The sequence below is a fragment of the Aythya ferina genome (genome assembly GCF_964211825.1).
Source record: "Aythya ferina genome assembly, chromosome: 2".
Taxonomy (NCBI): domain Eukaryota; kingdom Metazoa; phylum Chordata; class Aves; order Anseriformes; family Anatidae; genus Aythya; species Aythya ferina.
In genome coordinates this window covers 47,032,616-47,052,302 of record NC_140297.1, presented here as the reverse complement: position 1 = coordinate 47,052,302, position 19,687 = coordinate 47,032,616, and the positions used below count along the sequence as shown (strand labels likewise).

General features: G+C 37.5%; 1 protein-coding gene across 5 annotated transcripts in view; it reads left to right on the top strand.

Annotated features, from left to right (window-relative positions):
• ULK4 (unc-51 like kinase 4) overlaps positions 1–19,687 on the top strand; it is a 233,796-nt gene that overhangs the window by 142,983 nt on the left and 71,126 nt on the right. The window lies entirely within an intron of this gene.

Here is a 19,687-nt window from a genome sequence, read left to right as displayed (position 1 = left end):
TCATCTGCTCCTAAAATAAAATGCATCTCTTCCATCATGATAGTTTCCAAATCAAAGAAGTGGGGTAGCAACATTATTAAAGTCTTTTATCATTTCCAAGTGCTATGTCATAAATAACTTCAGTAATGTTTTCAGACTATTAGTGATTGGATAACTCTAACTTGGGCTCACTGAACTTCATCATCCTAACTAGGAAAAACAGCACAGCAGCCAAAAACAATTTATCTGAAGTAAAATATCGCTATCTTCTCCTATCCCTTTTACCAATGGGTTAATCTTCAGAGTACTGAAAATACGGGTTGTAGCCATTGCTTTGTTGATTAAGGGCCTAACTGTCAAGTGCAGAACTTCTGAAATTTGGTTTTTAGAAATGTTATGAAGGTATTGATTTTGTAATTGTAGCCTGTAAGGCTTTCTTCAAACGAAACTAGGAGAAACGTTGTTCTGCCCAAACTGGAAGTCTTTTTATCCTTTTCCTTGCTAGCCATAAATATATGGGGTTCACTACAAGAAAATACCTTAAACTTTCTCTGCCGCCATCTTTGATGTTCAGCTTTGTCATTTTGAAGGACTCTAGTGTAAGGGAGAAGAGTGTGATTGAGTGAAATGGCCACTAAGCTCCCTCTTGCAGAAAAGGATCTTGGGGACCAAATGAAAAAGTTGAACTTAGGTCAGCAGTGTGCCTTTGCAGCAGTAAGGGCAAAAGTGAACTACAAGAAGAAAGAATAAATGGAAGGTCGAGGGAAGTGATTGTTCTGTATTCTTTACTTGTGAGATTGTGTCTGGAATGCTGTTTTCAGTTTTGGGCTCCAAACTACAGGGCAAACACAAGCCAAGTCTAGAGGAGAACCACCAGGGTGGTTAGGAAGGTTGAACACACAATGTGTGTATTTGCAGCCTCTGCCTGTAGCATTACCTGAAGTTATTCCTTCCCAAGTACAGAACGTTGTATTTGCCTTTGTTGAACATCAAAGAGTCTTTTGTCAGGCTGCTTCTCGAGCTCTTTCTAATTGTTGGCTCAACCTTTCACTGCATCAACTGCTTGCCTCATTTCAATGTCATCTGCAAACTTGCTGAAGGTGCATGTTATTCCGCTGTATTAATGCTCTCTGTCCAGGCTGTTAATGAAGGCATTCAACATTCATGAGCTGTTCTGCTGCCTAAGAAAAATGCTGAAGACAAAGTATTATGGGACATCAGTTTCCCTTATTCTCCTATTACAGTGTGATGATTAATTGGTGTATATGTGGAGCTTTAGAAATTAAAAATCTTAAATACATGATAAATGTTATAAGGAGATCATGTTAAGGGGTCAGTCCTGTCAAGTTATTTAGTTTCCAAGAGTCCAGACATTAGCAATGAGGATTTCTTTCCAGTTCTATGTATGCCTTTCCTCAGCTGCCAAGAAAGCAGTATTTTTGCAGACAGATCATTCAGGAACCCCAGTCACTGTTTCCTTCTGTGCCTGTTAGCCTTTGGAACTCTATTCTGCTCAGTGGAGCTCTATTAGGTGGTAAAGATTTTTATTTTTTTTTTTTAATGGGATGCAGGTTACATGTTGAACTTTCCCCTTTTTCAAGGGAATCTTGCATGATCGCACTTGCTTCATTACTACTTCTGTGATTTCAAATTAATATCCGTGATACAGTTGAGCATTTCAGGGACGTGCATACAGGGTGGACTGTCTAGCATTAATTTCTCTCTCCCCTGAACTGTGTCCTTGTGTGACAATACATCAGACATGTAATGATAACCACCTGTAACATTTAAAGGTGAAATGGAGATTAACATATGCAACTGAAGTTGCAGAGGGACTTTAAAATGGCCTCTACTGTGTTATCAGCTATTAAACATTTGTTCTGTTAACATTAACAACAATTTCCACTTAATAATCAGAGCGGAATAATATGATTCAGTTTAATTACTGAGACTGGAAGTCAGTAAAGAGACCGGGATTAGTATATGGTCTCTTGTGGAAAGTTAAGATGAGATGCTAACAAGCCAAGACAATATTGATCATTTTTAGTGTGGTTTTCTAAGAATGTGAAACTTACTCTCTGTCCCTTGTCTCAGCTTCTGGCTGCCAGTCTCTCTTTCCTCCCTTTCCCCATCCTCTGAAATTATTGGACAATTTTAAACTGATTTGAGCGAGCATAGAGGCTGCAGGGGGAGGAGGGGGACAGGGACTGCAGTCCATACTACTCCTCCCAGTTTGATGCCAGTGTCAGTGACAGATGCCCAGAGCCTGCACAAGGGTCACAGGTCAGCAGGAGAGCACCTGAAGAGCAGCACAAAGGAATTCCAGCCAGTAAGTCAGCTTATCAGGGGGCCAGCCTAAATGTCTCTGTGCTAACACAAGTAGCATGGGGAATAAACAAGAGGAGTTAGAGATGTACATGTGCCTGCGGGACTGTGACCTCCTTGGCATTGTGGAGATGTGGTGGGACAGATGGCTCTCATCACTGGAGTGTTGTAATGGAAGGATGCAGGCTTTTTAGGGAAGACAGGACGAGGAGATAAATAGGGGGTATTGCCCTCTATGTCAGTGAGCAACTGGAGTGCATGGAGCTCTGCCTGGGGATGAATGAGGAGCTGACAAAGAGCTTGTGGCTCTGGATTTAAGGCAGTCCAGAGGGGAACTTCAACCACCTCATGGGGAACTTCAACCACCCTGATACCTGTTGCAGGGACAGCACAGTAGGGCATAGGCAATCCAAGAGGCTCCTGGAATGCACTGATGATAAATTCCTTCTCCAAGTGATAGAGGAGCTGACGAGGAGAGGTGCTATGCTAGACCTCATTCTCACCAACAAGGAGGGGCTGGTGGGAAATATGAAACTCAAGGCCAGCCTTGGCTGCAGTGTCCATGAAATGATGCAATTTTGGATCCAGAGGACAGTGAAGAGGGAGCACAGCAAGCTCACTACCCTGAACTTTGGGAGAGCAGACTGGCCTCTTCAGGGGTCTGGTTGTTAGAGTACCATGGGATAAAGCCCTTGAGGGAAGAGGGACCTAAAACAGCTGGCTAATATTCTAGGATCAAGATCTCCAAGCTCAAAAGCGATGCATCCCAACAAAGAGGAAGTCAGGCAAAAGTGCCAGGAGGCCTGCATGGTTGAACAAGGAGCTCCTGGAAAACTCAAACACGAAAAGGAAGCCTACAGAGGGTGTAAGCAAGGATATGGCTCCAGAAGGCAAAGGCAAGGACTGAGAGAATGATGAACTGCCCACTGTTAGAGAAGATCAGGTCTGGGACTATCTAAAGAACTTAGAGGCACACAAATCCATGGGACCCAATGAGATCATAGAATATATGATTTTATTTTATTTTATTTTATTTTATTTATTTATTTATTTTTTTGTATTCACCTTCTACTTTCTTTTTAGGATATCTGTAATCTTCTGGTTTTAAGTTTGTAACCGCTGAATTCAACAGTATTTTGGTCAATGGCTGGGAAGGGAAGCTATGCAATGATGTTACAGGATCAGTCAGTATGTGGAAGCCACTCCCACTATAGTCCACCCTTTTAGTTTGGTGGTGTAGGAGGGAGCAGTGCCAAGGCTTTTGGAAATAAGGAAGGGGAGGCGTCATTTGTTTCTGTTATTGTTGGAGCAGCCTACTGAAAAGACATATTGTCTACATTAGCCATGTTTTCTCTGTTGACATGTGTTGACATACCAATAAATTTAGGTATGAAATGAACATCAGGTCAGGTTTGGCTGTTTGATGAGTGAGTGGTGTTAGTGTACAGGTCTGCTTAATTATGTGGAATATGATGAATAATAAAAAGCCAAGCTCAGCATGGTATTTAATGTAGTAAAACAGTCTTGTACTCTGACTCACAGATATATTGTCTTTATTTCGCCTTCAGTGTCGCCTTTCTTTTATTTTTCATATTTTTATTTTTACATGTAGATTACATAAATTAAAAATAGAAAACATTGGATCATCTTAATTGTCTGTATTTCACCGTATTTTCAAACTTTTGGGGTCCTGTTTGCCACCTGGGACATATTCAAATGCAAGGAAATTTAGTCATTCGAACTGTTGTATCAGTAGCATTTTGCTTATAGGAAGAGTTTGGACATTGTATATATACTAGATTGTAGAGAAATGTGTGTCAAAGGTTTTAGCTGCTTTATCAGGATCCTCACCCTGAAGAACCATACAAAACAGGTTGTTGCAAAATAAGTCTTTTAAGCTGCAATTGGAAACTTCTAATTCTGTAGATATTTATTCCCAATAATTTCTTAAATGTATTGCATGTATGTAAGTAGCTGTTTTCAGTATATCTAAAAGTAATTCCAAGTAATTCTGTCCTTAGGAAAGGTTTCCACTGTAAATCAAAGCTGATCTAATAAGTTGTTTGCAGCCCAGTGTTACTTACTAATGAGTTTACATTTTCAGCTTTTTTGGAATCCCATTATATCCCATAAGAAGTTTATCATAATGTTTTCATTACCGTCTTTTAAGGAGATGATGTATTTGTGAAATTCAGCCCAATCGTGTTCAATTGAATGACGTTTTCCAGGCTCTACTGCTGTGATTCTGTGTTTGGCTACTATCCTGAAGTATCCATCCCCAGCCAAGTAAGCAGAGAAACTTGTCTGGATGTTTGAAAGCTGTGATGTGGTATAGTGAATCCTAAGCTTTATTCCTTATGCATTCATATTGTTGAATCTCAGGAACTAAACTAAAAATGTAACGGTGAGTTCTGACACGTAGAATAACAAAACTATTTCCAAGTTCTTCTTTAAAAATGCAAAATCTTTTAGTAGTGGTACGTAGTACTTCAAGCAGTTTCAGTAAAAACTGAAGTTCTTAAGGAAAGACCTTAAGTGAAAACGTAGAATGTTAGCTACAGTGGTTGTTATATCCAATAACATATTTAGAAAGCATGGTAAGCGCTTCAAGTGGGGACAATTACTAAAAGTGAAAAAAATCTACAACACAACTTTGTAGTCAGATCATTGTAATTCTTTCACTCCTTGTGAAAGAAAAATCAACCTTCATGGGTGAGGTATCCTATGCTGCTTGTTGTCCACTGCTTTGACTTAGTCAAATGTCAGGAGATTTCATATGTCTTTGTGTGTTGTATCATTCAAATCTATTAAATATTGCATATCCAAAAAGTAGCACATGTGAGAACAACATCCAACTTTCCTCTTTTTTGTTTAAGAGGGGGAAAAAAAAAAAAAAGAAAGGGCATGTCAGTACTTTACACACACGGATCTTTAACTCAATGACAGGTAAATGGCAATGACTTAGCTTTCTACATAGACAAACCCCGAAGGTCCCTAACTTAACTAAATCTTTGGGGGATATTTTTCTACCTTTCATACCATACCGGTAATTGCATTTTAGCTTCAGTCTCCAAAAGACATTTGATTAAAGCCCATAGCACACTTCTTAACAACAGCTTCTAACTTCATAATAGCTTCTAGCTTTCCAGCTAGCTCTCTCCCACCTGATAAATTGTCAGCAGTCATGAAATTAAACTGCAGTAATTTAGCAACTCAGATCTTCCTCCCTGCCCTACCTACCTGCGTAGCAGAAGTTTGAACTACTGTAAAGCACAAAAAGTATATTGTGACATGGCATGGGACCTTGATTTTAGGAACACAAGTGAGTTATTAGAGTAGCTGGCTTCCAAGTTGTGGGATTTCCTTCTAAGATGTCTCAACTGACTCTTTAGACAGTGGTCAAGAAAATGACTGTGGGTTAGTCATACAGGGGAAGTCTATTTACAAGGGAAATGTGATATTTACAGAATCCTATATAATGCATTTGACAAATATGTCCTTAAAACAAACAGTCCATGAAGAAAGCAGACATATTCAGGCTAGTTCTGAAGCCATTTGCTCATTCTCCGTCCTCCTCGTCTTGCAAAGAACAAATCCCTGCCTGTGGATATGGGGTATTCAGTGAGGAATACTGCTTTTTCAAGGTAGCATATCAGGTAAAGAGTCATCAGGTTATTTTTATTGCACTGTTTTCATGCTTAAAAAACAAACAAACAAAAAAACCCACTGTTTAGATAATTTTCAGGGTGTTTTTTAGTTATTATCAGTGCTTCAACTAATAGTACCTATCCTTACAGGCTAGAGTTTTTGTTATCATTTGTTTCTAGAAGGCAGGAATTTTCTGCAAAACTTTTGCAGGATGCCCTATAGGAATAATTTTGTTCACTAATTGAAGACAGAAAATGTGTGTGTTTGTTTTCTTTTTTTCATGAGAGTACTTTCTACCTGCTTATTGTATAGCAGCCTAAGCAAACAGATATCTCAGTTCATGTTCAACATATTGTGATTCTAGATGGAAAGAGTAGCAGAGAGAAGTAGTTAGGGAAATCAATACAAGTAAGAACATGGAAGCATTTTTTTTTCTGTATTAACATTTAGAAACAAAATACTCTTACTTCAAAAATATATGAGTGAGAAATTATTTTAAGTACAGAAAATAAATGCAGATAGAGTACATCCTGCTGGAGTAGTTGTAGATGTTGCTCCTGTAGGAAAAGTGTTCCAGTTGGGAGGTATGTGCACATTACAGCCTCTGCTTTGCAGAACGTAAGCTTTTCCCAGTTTCCTGCGAGTACTGTAGTTACTAGTTCAGCTCTTGAGCAGAGATATGTGCCTATGAACATCTAAAGATAGTCGTTATGTGTCACTATGTTTGTCTGAGTTACAGCTTATAGGAAAAGTCAGTGGTGGTTGAGCCTGAAGAAGTCTCTTCTATGATGTTAGGAAGTTCAGAATGTTTTTTAACAGTATTAAGACATGTTTTGCTGACCTTAAATGCCAGTCACTCAGGTGCAAGTGTATAACATCACATTGTTACACTTAGAAGTCGGGTGTCATAAAAGATAACTGGAAATCGTGTCAAAATAGCATAGTAGTAGTGGAGTCTTTGAGGAAAAAATAACCTGTGTCATCCTGTGGTATTCAACTCTACAGCCATTTGAAAAGGATGAAAATAGCAGCTGTAATTGCTGTGAGAAACAGTTATGCCATTGAAGCAGAACCAAGCCTGTTGTTGAGAGCCGTGCCCATAAGGCGCAAAATGTCACAGCACGCTTGCTGAGACTTCAAAGGATGAAATAAGTTAATAGAGGCTCAACAGGTTGTTACATCTTGTCGTGCTGCTGCTGCACTGTGAAAGAGGACTGGCCTTTTATGTGGCTGGAGGAGGCTTCCTGATATTGTCCCTGTGGTCAGCCAAGCAGACCATCTTGCAGCGTAGCTAGCTGGTTAAACTAGCTGGTGTGTCTCATTGTAATGCCTAACTGATGGAAGTGAAAGGACTAATAACAACAAAAAAAAAAAAGCCCAAAATGTTTTAATTCAATGGTATTCAGGTCTGAGAGGGCCTATGCAGAAAATTGATGATATAACTGATAAGCTTATTTTATTGGTGAAGAGTTAGTTCCTTAAATAGAGCAGTTTCAAAACTTCAACGGTCTATATGTATGTCTAGAGATGTACTAATCATAATATAACTTTTTTTATACCTGTCAGATTCCTAGAGAAAACACAAGGCTTAGACTGAGTGGTTACACTGACTGATAATATTTGGAAACAGAAAGCTAACTTAAAAAATGCATTTTTTATGTTAAAATATGTCATTGATTTTGTATCTGAGGATGTGGATCTCTGAAGGTTCCCTGATGACAAACTCTGGATTGTGAGAAAGGAGACAGTCTTAAAAGCTTGTGGGCCTTTTCACCCGCTTGGCCATAAAAAAAAAAAAATGTTTGTTTTCCCCTCTTCTCTAGAGGTTGTCTTCCTTGCATAAATTTGAGGTGCTGCTTTTCCCGCTGTCTGATATTAGCAGTATCATTAGACATTACGTTAACACTCTCATGAAGTGCAACCCAAATCATACATGTATATTAGGACTAGTAGATTTGATCAGCTGGAAAGAAAATTAACAAGTAGGTAAAAGTGTAGCTGTTGTATTAGCTGCAACTTTACTATTGATGATACAAACTATTTAAGTTGTTACAGATAATAAAATCTAATTATGTTGGTGTCCCTATGTAGCTTGCCAGATATAAATAGTAAGCTAAAAGTTGTATTCAGAGATTAAATTTGAAATGTAGTTATATATTCGAAAAGAGACTCAGCTGGAATACAGTTACTATGCCATAGCTTGTAGAGCTATCATTTATTTTCGATTCTAGCTTTCATATTGTCTAGATATGAAAGCAATATATCAATGCCAATTTAAGATAAGTGCAAAGTTGCAAAGGTACAAAATACTATACACAAAATTAAACTACATCAATCATTACTCTGTCATGGAACAGCAGTCTTCTTCAGATGCAGTTATTTAATCCTACTGAAAGAAGTTCGTTTTGTCAATTGCTATAAACAAGCACAATTTTGGGCAGGATTGATCTATGACAGATGATCTCTGAAATTTTTTCACTGAATTGAAGAATGTTTTGGTTTATGTTTTGTTTTAGATGTTTTCAGTAGTTGTCATAGCTCAGAGACAGCTATTTTCCTTTTCTAAGTTATTTGCAGAAGAAATATGAGCTACACAAATGTGTTGATCTCACAAAATGACCTGTTTAAACCACTTGTGGACAATTAAACTTCAAAATAATTTGCCCTTTAAAGAAGGGCTACTATATAATAATGAAAAAACTTCGAATTATGTACTGTTTTAGAGTGGAACAGTTCTGTTTAAATTGACCTTCAAAGATAAGTCCAACTGCATGACCACTGCAGTGCTAAAGTTAAAGCATATCATTGAGGGCATTGTCCAAATGCCTCTTGAACACTGACAGGTGTGGGGCATCAACCACCTCACAAGGAAGCCTGTTCCAGTGTTTGACACCCCTCACAGTAAAGATATTTTCCTTGTATCCAGTCTGAACCTCCCCTGGTGCAGCTTTGTGCCATTCCCATGAATCCTATCATCAGTGACCAGGGAGAAGAGACCACCACCTGCCTCTGCACTTCCCCTCCCAGGGAGATGTAGAGAGTGAGTCATATGTTTTTAAAGCCTTCTGAAAGTCTCAATTTGTACAAAAATGCAAAGTACTATTTTTCTGTGATATTCTTTGTTTGTTTGTTTGTTTGTTTTTCACCCACATATTCTTTTTTGTTTGTTTCAGATTTTTACCTACAATGTTTATATGTAGTTTTTATAGCTTGATGTTTGTTTTTTTTCCTCTTCAGGATCTAATTTTATAATGTTTTTTTTTTTAACGTAGTTTTTACAAACGCTTTTTTCCAAAGTAATATTTTTATCTGCATTTCATATTTCAAAAATCATTTTTATGTGTAAATTTCTTTTGAAGTCTAAAGCCACAGGTCCATGTCCACACAGGTTTTCCACCATTCTAAGTCAGTATGAATTCAAGTGAGTGTTTATATTTTCAAAGTTATTTAGGCAAGCTACCAGTCCTTTACTAGCATTTTGTTCCTATAGCATTTGGTCATTGCCTGGTAGAGCTGATATGGTGACTGATTAGGTGCATATTTGCATCCATGATTATTTATGCTTTATAGAAATACCAGGTGTGGAGGGAACATGACTGAACTGCAATAGAAACCTCCAGCTGAGGGCGATTATTTAAGTTGCTCTGACAAAAATGCAGACATGTATTTGATGATGGAATTTGATTTTCTTCATTACCTTTCTATAAATGCGTCACAGACTTGGGTATCAGCCCTTTAAAAAATATGTATTATTTTTGTCTCTATCTGGCTGAAACTTTTTTCCCAATTGAGCTTATATGTAATTAAGAAGGGTTTTTGAAGATGGAAGTTTGTCGGCTTAGACTTCTACTCAAGGAAAGCTAGGTTGATTTCAGATCTCAGTTTTAAGCAAAAATCAATCTAACTACAAATAAAGAGGTCCTAACTTGATAAAACATTGTGTTGTTGTGGTGTTTTAGTTGGTTGGTTGGTTTTTAAGTTTAAAAAAAAAAAAAGTATTTAAAGGTTTCCATAAATGTTTTCACATTCTTAGATAATTTTGCATTAGGTAGCTGCTCTTTCCTTTTGTTTGGAGAAAACTAATACATGGTTCCCTTTGAATTTTCATGAAGAATAGGAGAAGAAAATTGATGTCTTTATAAGGTCTCAAGTTCTATTTCTGCCTTTTAGGAGATTGTAACAAATTAGATTTTTTTTTTTCATCATTATCACCCACATTCTGGGGAAAATGAGGAAAAATAAAGGTGGAAACTTCTAGTTTGCCTGCATCCACTTAGTTCCAGTTCCTGAGGGCCATTCTTTTTTGCCTATCGTATTACAAGTTGCTTACTCAAACCTCTCATCCCTATTCCTGTGAGACTTGGCAAAAGTCCTGCATAGTGTTGTTAATGGATTTATTCACACTTTTAAAAGATCGTATTTCCTACCTATTATGCCCAGATGTGTGACATACAGCTTTTTAGCCAATGATACAGCCATGAAATATGACTTATTTCTTTGGATGGCAGCAAAACTACTGTTACTATATGCATTACATGGAGATTGAAAAAAAAAAAACCAACCAACATGATGACTCAACAGTCTTTCCAATACAGCTTCTTGCCAAATAGAGTAGCTGTGTCCTTTCCTCACACAGACAAATATTGAATATTTTGATCCTGCCACCTGACCCAGAGTGACATAAAGTGTGAGTTTATGCCATTATTTATCTTACAAGAAAAATGCTCTTGAACTGTTATTTATTTGGCACTTTCTTCAGAACTTACTTGTTGAGTTCAGAGAGCGCATTGGTCAGACAGCAGTACAAGATGAGTTTAGAGGCAGTATTTTGTCTATACTGTAAGGAGAAGTCAGAGTTAAGATAAGGAAAAGGCAGATAAAATGCCCAAAGGAACAGATTATCAAGGAAGATTTAGGGGTTTTGAGAGAAGGTATGATTTTGATAGAAGATAGAAGCCCATGTTTGTGCTGCCTGTGACACCCACTCTTCCCAGGCTGAATTGTAGCCTACTATCCCAGCTCAGCACAGTATTCTGGCAGGCCAGGTTGTGCAAAATGTTTGACGTCAACTTGCTGTGAAACTGCTTATCTTGAAAACTTAATTATACACATCTCTCATTTCTCATGTCTACTTCCTGCAGCTTCTCTCCAGTTCTTGCATAATTCATTGACAGTCCAGTTCTGCAGATCTTAATTCCCCCGGTCTTCCCACCAGAGCTGCTTTTGTTTGGCATAGATCCAGACTCAATAGATCCAGACTTCACTGTTTGTATCGTACTTCCAAAGTCCCTCTTCCTTAGTGCTCAATCTTCACTAAGCCTGGTAATTTCTATCGTTCTAAAAATATTGGTGGACAAAGGCAAAGGACAAATCTAGTTCTTACAGAGCAGAGCCAATTTTTTTAGCAGATCTCAGCTATTTACAGGTGGCAACTGTATATTGGTTCAATCTAGAAAAATGTGTATTCCTTTTGTGAAACTCCTTGGGCATCTATAAAGCCATTCAACACACAAATTTTATCTCCGACCCAGAAAAAGTGTTTCTGTGTGCAAACAGAGGGAAGCCCTGTCAAATATGCCCTGATACCGTCATACTGTAGGATATCTGTTGGAATCCTAAATCCTAGGTGGAAGTAGTGATCTATGCTGAATGTCTTGTAGGGCGTATTATCTTATAAAATGGTGGGGATATTACTTCATTGTTTCAAGCTATTATTAAATCTTATTTTTGATGTTTGTCTCTTCACTGGAAATGACATTGGGGAGGAACAAAGGAATATAAGCCCTTCATTGCAAGCTCCCTCTTCACACCCTCTTTTCCCCATCCAAATGCTTATCTCATCAAACAAAAGGATTGAACTTTTAATGCCTTTGCCTGAACTTGCTTTTGAGAATCAGTGGTCTGGGCACAAGCAGGCTGGAGGAGAAATGTAGGTACATAGTGTCAGTGCAAAAGGCACAGAAGAAGGGACACATGGGGCACAGCAAATCGCTTCTAACTGGGACAGGATGGGGGAGGCTCCTGATATGGGAGCAATGTGCATTCATTCATCATAGTGGTAGAGTTACTGGGACACTGTAGTACCTTAATACCTAAGAAGCCCAGCAGAGCAGGCATGATAGAGAAAAATGAAGAGGTGCTAAAACAGGACTGGCATTACCAAGTTTTTTTTGCTGTTCTGTTGCACATCTTCACAGGTCACCCACTTAACAAAAAGATCCTGACTCTCTAAATTCATTTGTTTTGTGGTGGCTATCTCTCTGACTGTCACTTTATCAATGTCCCTAACTTCTTTCTTGCCTCTGAAGAAATTAGGCCCTTGAGCAAAACAGGGTCCAAATTCTCAGTTAAAAGCATCAGATCCGCAGCAGGATCTAGTTCAGCTCATTGTTGGGGAAGGTGCTATAGTTTCCTGTTTCTATTTCAAAATTGGTTGTCTTGGGTCAAGGTAGCCTGGTAGACCAAGCCAGTCCATGTGACCTCCTTACAGTAGGAGCCAGTTTCTGTATGCACAGGCTCCACTACTCTCAGCAACATGCACGTGCACAGATAATGTGCATGCTGTCAACAGCCCACTAAGTGAATAGACCCATGCTACTGTTGAGATGTGGGACACGGGGTGTGGAAAATTGAATTCAAACACAAGAAGACGTATTATTCTTTCAGAGTCTGGACTGCCTTTTGATAAATAAGCTGATGGAGCGCAGTCACTTGTAGCCATGATAGTTGGTACATATCAGTAGCTATGCTGATGGAAAATGAAGGCTCTGTTGGTGTAGGATGAATTAATGATGGGGATTGGGTGAAGTACTTTTGGTACCATCTGAATTGGCAGTGTGATCATGGTGTGGTGGGTTTGAGCTCAGAGATCCAGGTGGTAAGGTTTTAGAGACTTAATCAGACATGGCCTTAGTGGTATAGCCAGATGACAGCAAATTAGGAAGAGTCTGTTGGGTGGTGTTTTCCTTACATTTTTTCAGAAAACAGCTGAGCTGGCAGAAGAGGTTTGAGGCTAAAGCATTTATCTGCTCACAGGCACAAAACCAGATTTTACTGTCCTGAGATGTCCTGACTTCTGTTTAAGCCCTTTGATCACGTAAATACACCAAAGCCACCTTGGACAGTTGCAGCTACTTGTCAGCTTTCATTTATGTTCAAACCTTCATTGATGAATAATGCAGGATGTTACGGGAAACTGTGGCATAGTTTGAGTTTTGTTGTAATAAGCAGCAGCAAGTCGCACTTAGTGGTTACTCTAGCCTTTGCTTTTGTGCTTTGGTCTAGTAGTAACAATTGCAAAAGACTGTCACTTGAGAATCCAAGTATCTGTACTGTGTGAGTTTTCATCCCATGGAAGGCTGATGTAAATAGACCAAGAGTAGGAATAAATATATAGTATCTTACAGAGCATGACTTTTCTGTGGGGAATTATATAGAGTTTCTGCACTTATTCTTTGCTACATATATGGGGGAATATTTGTCAACTGTGTTTTATTTCTCCAATTTAAAACTGTTTGAAAACTTCAGAGAATTTTCTGAAGCTAGGGTTCGTTGGTCCTTATCACTTGCAGTCCAGGGACTCTTGAAGGCCTAGCTAGAGCAATTAGTGCTGGTAGCATCGTTCAAAGCTGATGAATGCTGTCAATTGGTAACAGCAGTTCAGTGCTATATCCATATTCTGAAGCAGTTCATATCTGGCCTGTACAGGTTTTGTCAGAAAGGCAGCTCTCAGAGTTTGAATGTAGTCTCTGAAGGATTTCAGTAGAAGGGAAAGTTGATGCCAAAGCAGAGATATGAAGATACTTGAAGTAGATAAACAGGGTTTAATCTTATGTGGCAGGAAGTCTATTATTAAAACAGCAATCCCTTTAGAAGAATTTCTAGTTCTAAATTAAGCCGAGGATACAAATTCCCCCTGTATTTTATCACACAGTAATTGTTACAGGCTTGATCTGTCTGAGCAAAAAATCAAAAAGCTTTTCTGAGTCTTTTCTGACTCCGAATCTCGTTGAATGCAAAGATTTCCTAATCTTAAAAAAAAAAAAAAAAAAAAAAAAGAGAGAGAGAGATTTTAATCTAGTAAAGAATTTTTTAACCTCATCTAACATAACCAAGAGATTTTATTTTAGTTATTACCTTGTAAGGGATGAAACAGGGTTTATCAAGACCTGACTTGAAGTATAGCCTGCTGTAGAATAAATGTGCTTTATTAAACGGAATGCCATCTCTATCGTGTCTCTGACATATGGAGAATATCTAAGTGAAAAGGTACTATAAAGTTTACCTAATAATAGCAATAATATTAAATCCAGAAAATGCAATTTCATCTTATTACTGTCTTGTTTTATTTATTTTGTGATGGAAGAAGGTTATGCTTGCAAGCACTGCAGAATTGGCATATTGAAATACAGTATCAAAAAAAAAAAAAAAAAAGCTTAAATCCATATGAAGAGATTGCAAGTTTTGTTTTTAATATATGCCCCAAAAAGACAAATATTTTAAATGTGTGCCCCTTGAAGTCACTGTATGACATCCACCTCCATCCTTCCCTAGGTCTTCCAGCTCAAAGAGTCATCTGAGTGTGTGAGTCTGCTTCAGGCTAAGTCAGATGGGCTTAGGGAGGCTGCCCATCTAAACAGCAACAAGCAACCTAACATAGTTTGCCAGGGGAGACCAGCATGTACCCACACGTGCTCTCACACATTGCAGGAGGAGTAACCTCCAGCAATTGATCACTAGCAAACATCTGGGAAGAGCCAGTATTTGCAGTCAACAAAGCTGTTTACAAAATGAATATCTGTCAGGCGGCCTCACTTTTGTGTTCTGTTGTATTGTCACGTATCTCTCGGGATGATAGCACTCAATTTTACATGCATCAAGGGCTTTATGCTCCCTGATTAACAAAAAAGCATCCTACTTTTGATGTACATGACATACATTAGTGACAGAACTGGCAGCACTTCTTATGACTGCTGGGTACTATATTTCAATTCTGGAGAGCAGAAGTTTAATTTGAATACCTAATTTAAAAATAAATGTTTCTTTTATATCCAGTTCCACAAGCCTTCTGATATAAGCATTTAAGCATTGTGTGTGCATCTTCAGTGGATCCTACCTTTCCATTATGTTTTTCACTTATCTTTTTGAGGTAGATGAGCAATTATTCTCAGCTATTACAGAATGTAAGAAGCAGACAGTATTTCGAGAGACTGTGGTGCCAACAGTGTGGTATCCAAACAAATCAAACCTGACTGCTGAAATGAGGCACTATTAATGTCTTGTCAACACTCTGAATAGATCCCCTGAACATCATTATAGTCCACAGTTATGCAGTATTCTCTCATATCAATTTTGGATTTATTATTTTTTCTCATAGTACCAGAAAGCATTTGGATGTTTTTATAATTATTTTGGGAAAAAAGTTACCTTCTGATACTTCGCGTGTCCTTGCTGAACAAGTTTGTGCTCACGGTCAACAAGTTACATTCCTAGGAATGAGGGCCACCTCAGTAAATCTCAAAACCAAAATTCCCTGCCTTCAAAACTTTGATGTTATATACCCACGAGTGCTGTGAACTTAGTTGCAAACATCTTGGCTATCTTTTCTGACTTGACTTTGGTATGGTAGAGTCAGACTGATACCAGAAGTTGAATTTGGTTGAAATTTTGTTACAGAAACCTTAATGAGATTCTAAGGTAGGAAAATTCTCATCTTTTCATTTTTAAGAAATAGCAAAACAGGAACTCCCAAGGGATCAGTTATTACGCTTTTAGAAATATTCTTCATCTTTTGTATGTTTTTCTAACTGCTTCTTTTCATACAGAATAACAAGTTTCTTGCCTAGTTTGTGTAATTTTTTTTTGTTTTACTGGTTTTATACTGACTAGTCAAGCATATTAAGCAGTATGTGAATATTTTATTATTCCTAGATTGTTCAAGTTGTATTTTTACTATTTTTATATGCTCAAATACATTTTTAAGTTAGTATCCACCTGTTTTCTATCTCTTAGCTGTGCTAAACAGTTGTTAGTCTTAATCACCTGCATGTTTGTTCCATAATTTAAATTTTAGAAGAAAGTAGATTTCAGTGCTGGGAGGATTCTCTATGGCTTAGAAGAGTTTGACATGGTTCCCTGGGAAGTTATCAGTAGTAAGCTCTTTCTTTGCTAACAAAAGATGTCACCTCTAAACTGCCTTCTAACAGTAACCACCAAACATTGCCACTCCTGAAAAATTGAATTAGAGCCATGTCATGTCTCTCGCCTTGACTGACTGAAAGCAGAAAAATCGTGCCACTGAGAATGTCAGGTGTGTGTTTCTCTTAGGCATCCACACTCAGGATAATGAATTCTTCCCTGTCTGCTTTCAGCCTCGTAGTAATAGTGATGACTGGCTTTTCTTCCCTGATTGTCATAATCCTTACCATACCCACTTACAAAAAGTGGGTACCCACTGACCAATACTGCACAGTGCCCTACCTGCAGCATGTGCAGGAAAAGCTGAACCCCAAACCCTTCGGTGTGACCACCTGAAGTGAAATTTTTGTTCCTCAAACTTCGTGATTTTTTTTTACTCAGTAACAGAATGTCCACTCTGTCTCTGTATGAGTGTATGACTCTGAATATGTGCAAAATTTTCTTCTTCAGATGCTACTCATTTTTAAGATAAGAATAGAAAATAATTTTCAGGGCAGCAGCCATGCAATTAAAGACTGTCTTTTTCATTCCACTGGATCTGATATCCATAACTCACCAAATCTTGAAATCAGTGTTGACCTAACTTCCTAGTTCATTCTTCCCTCAATAATATTATAATACTGATGCAAATAGTTCCTAAAAGGCAGTAAATATCATTAACAAATAATAAACAAAAATAGCAAAAAATAATGAGCCTCTTTAAAAATTCCATTACCCTAAAGATACCGTTTTCTTATGTTGCCTGTTTTCAGATGTTCAAATCAGAAAACTTTGAGCACTATGGTTGTGATGCAAAGAATGCAAATGAAGTCCAGGTTTATATAGGTAAATAAGGTTTTGTGAAGAATCTTTATGATGTTATGGGTTATTTTAAGGGCTCAAGTACTTAGGAGCTCTTTCCTATGCAAAATAACCTATCAGACTACAGTCCTGTGTTTCTTCTTAGCAATAATTTAGAGTTTTACTGTTAATAAGAAAAAGATTATGAAATATGTTTTTTAGTTTGGCAGTGTAGTTTCAAGTTCCCAATAAGTTATTATTTTTAGTTGTTTAAGGAAGGAAAAAAAAAAAAAGTCAAGTCCACTCTGAAAGTAAGAGAAGGAAGAAAAGCATAGTGAATATATATTCCATAATATCCCTGGGGAGTCAGTTGTGTAGGTGTGATACAAATGGGAAAAACAGCTCTCCAGAGAGCGACGTGAAGAAAGGAACAAAGAGAAACCTTTTTGCCAGGCTGAGGCTTTTGCTGCTGGCTGCTTGGCTGCGTGGTGGTATTGTTAGGAGGAAGTGCACCTGCTCTAACACTTTCTTCGGCTAGAAGCAGACAGGTTTGTTGAATGCTCTAATTGCTGGTAGGCATGAAAGGATTGCCTAGAAGATTGCTTCCTAGGCTGTCCTTTGATGTTTCATATGATTTGGAAGTGAAGATTTCTCTTCCTTTATCCATCTTGCTAATAGTTAAGAATAAAATATCTCCTCTCAGCTTTCATTCCAGAAGGTATCACGGCACATTCTGTCCGATTAGCTGTATCACGGGCCAAAAGACTCCTTTTATCTTTTGAAAAGATTTGTAAAACACAAACATAGCCATCGCAGTCCACATTCATAAAATCCTATTAGCTAAATGCTCAGTTCATTGCAAAGGTCTCTTTGGGCAAGAAAAATACTCTGTGAATACTGGGTTTGTCAAATGCTATAAAGCTAGGAATTTCAGATGCCATCCTTTCAATACAGTTTATGAATCTTAAATTGCAATCAGAACAGCTTTTTTATTATTATTATTTTTTTAATTTTTGATAGTTATGTTGATTTACAAACATAACTCCAAGACAAAATCTAACTTTTATATTATTTTTCTGCAAAATTTGAATATTGGAGAACTGCACTGAGGTTTAATACACTGGAGATCCTCCTTATTTTACAAAGCAATAGAAGGCATCACTAGTGTCTGTGAAGTACATGTATAATAAATGTATAATTATAGCTATAAACTATATGACATGATATACTTTAATCATTTTGTTTTCTGGAATTTCAAGTTAGTAGGGTAATAAAAATATATATGATAAGTTAATAAGTTTTTATTCAATGTTGTTAATAAGTAATGGCCGGCTGAAAGAAATGATGATGCGTTTCTTTAACCCATGTAAAATATTACCAAGATTTTTCTCTTGAATAAGTGGAGTGTTGCCAAGATACTTGGAATTATCAGAATTCTTAAAAAAAAATAAAAATAAAAGAAATATGTAGCTTTTCTCAGTGGAACAATCTTCCTTGATTTGTTCCAATTTAGCTCTCCACTGTGACACAGAATTCAGATTCAGATCCACCACTTCCAAGGTTCAGGAGTGCACAGGGTGTGTCTTTTGAGAAGCAATGCATGAGAAATAAATGTCTGTTAAATATGACTCAGAAATATGTTGTCGGAATATTTTAAAGATAAATATTGGTTTAGGCTTTATTGGAAACTAAGCATGTGGTTCTTGAATCAGTTGTAAAATTTGGCAGAAAAACAATTTATCTTCTGAAATGTAGATTTTTATGTGCAATTTCTAGATTATGATTTACTGAATTATGAATACTTTCATTTTATTAGAATTGCATCCTCTTTTTTTTTTTTTTTCAGGCTGTTTTAAGATTCTGTTTTTAGAATGCACATATGTGGCTTGATCTTTATAGCTACCTATAGAATAAATTGGTTATAGTGCCAGTGGCTGAAGCTGTGAAACTTCTACTGAATTTTGTCATGGTCACTGCAAATTATACTAGTTTTCCAACTGTCTTTTTGAGGACAAGGAATGTGTATTTTGTCTTGTGGTGTAAGCAAGAAGTATATTTACATGTCTACAATTATGGCCTTCAGTTTTGATTTTGTTGTGACACAATAAAGGATATGTCTGGAACTTTATTTACTTGGCAAGAGGGCAATCTGTTTTATTTTTTTTATCTGTGGAACCAAGATTTCTGCATGAATCATGCAGCGTGTTAGGGAACAGTTTGCACCAGTGTTTTATTTTAGATGTCTTTATTATAAAGTTCAAATGTGTTAGATTTTCTTAGTGTATTTTAAGTCAAGGCATAGGTATGTTTTTTCAAAAAAAAAAACAGATTTAACGTATATTTTTGCACATACAACTCTGTAAGCATGCATGCATATAAAATACCCTACTTAGTGCTCTAAATGCTAATTTTTGGGACTGCTGCCCCAAAAATTCCTGATGATGACCCATACAGTGCCATCATTTGAAAGAGGCCTTCTCGGCGCTAATCTCCAAGTCACTGTCTTAAGGGTTATATGTAAGCCATCTAGAAATAGGGCTGACTCATTCATTTTGATGTGGCTGTGGGTTTTGTGGTCATATACAGGGAGAAACAGAGTGTACTCGGCTGTATCCCTGCAGGCAATTTGCAGACCTCTCTTTGATAGGGACCAGCTTTGCCTGGGCTGTTTTCTTAGGTTTCTTCTAATTTAGCCTGGTGAAAAAAGGCATGGAATAACCACAGGTTTTGTGTTGGGTAGACGTACAATTATGTCTGT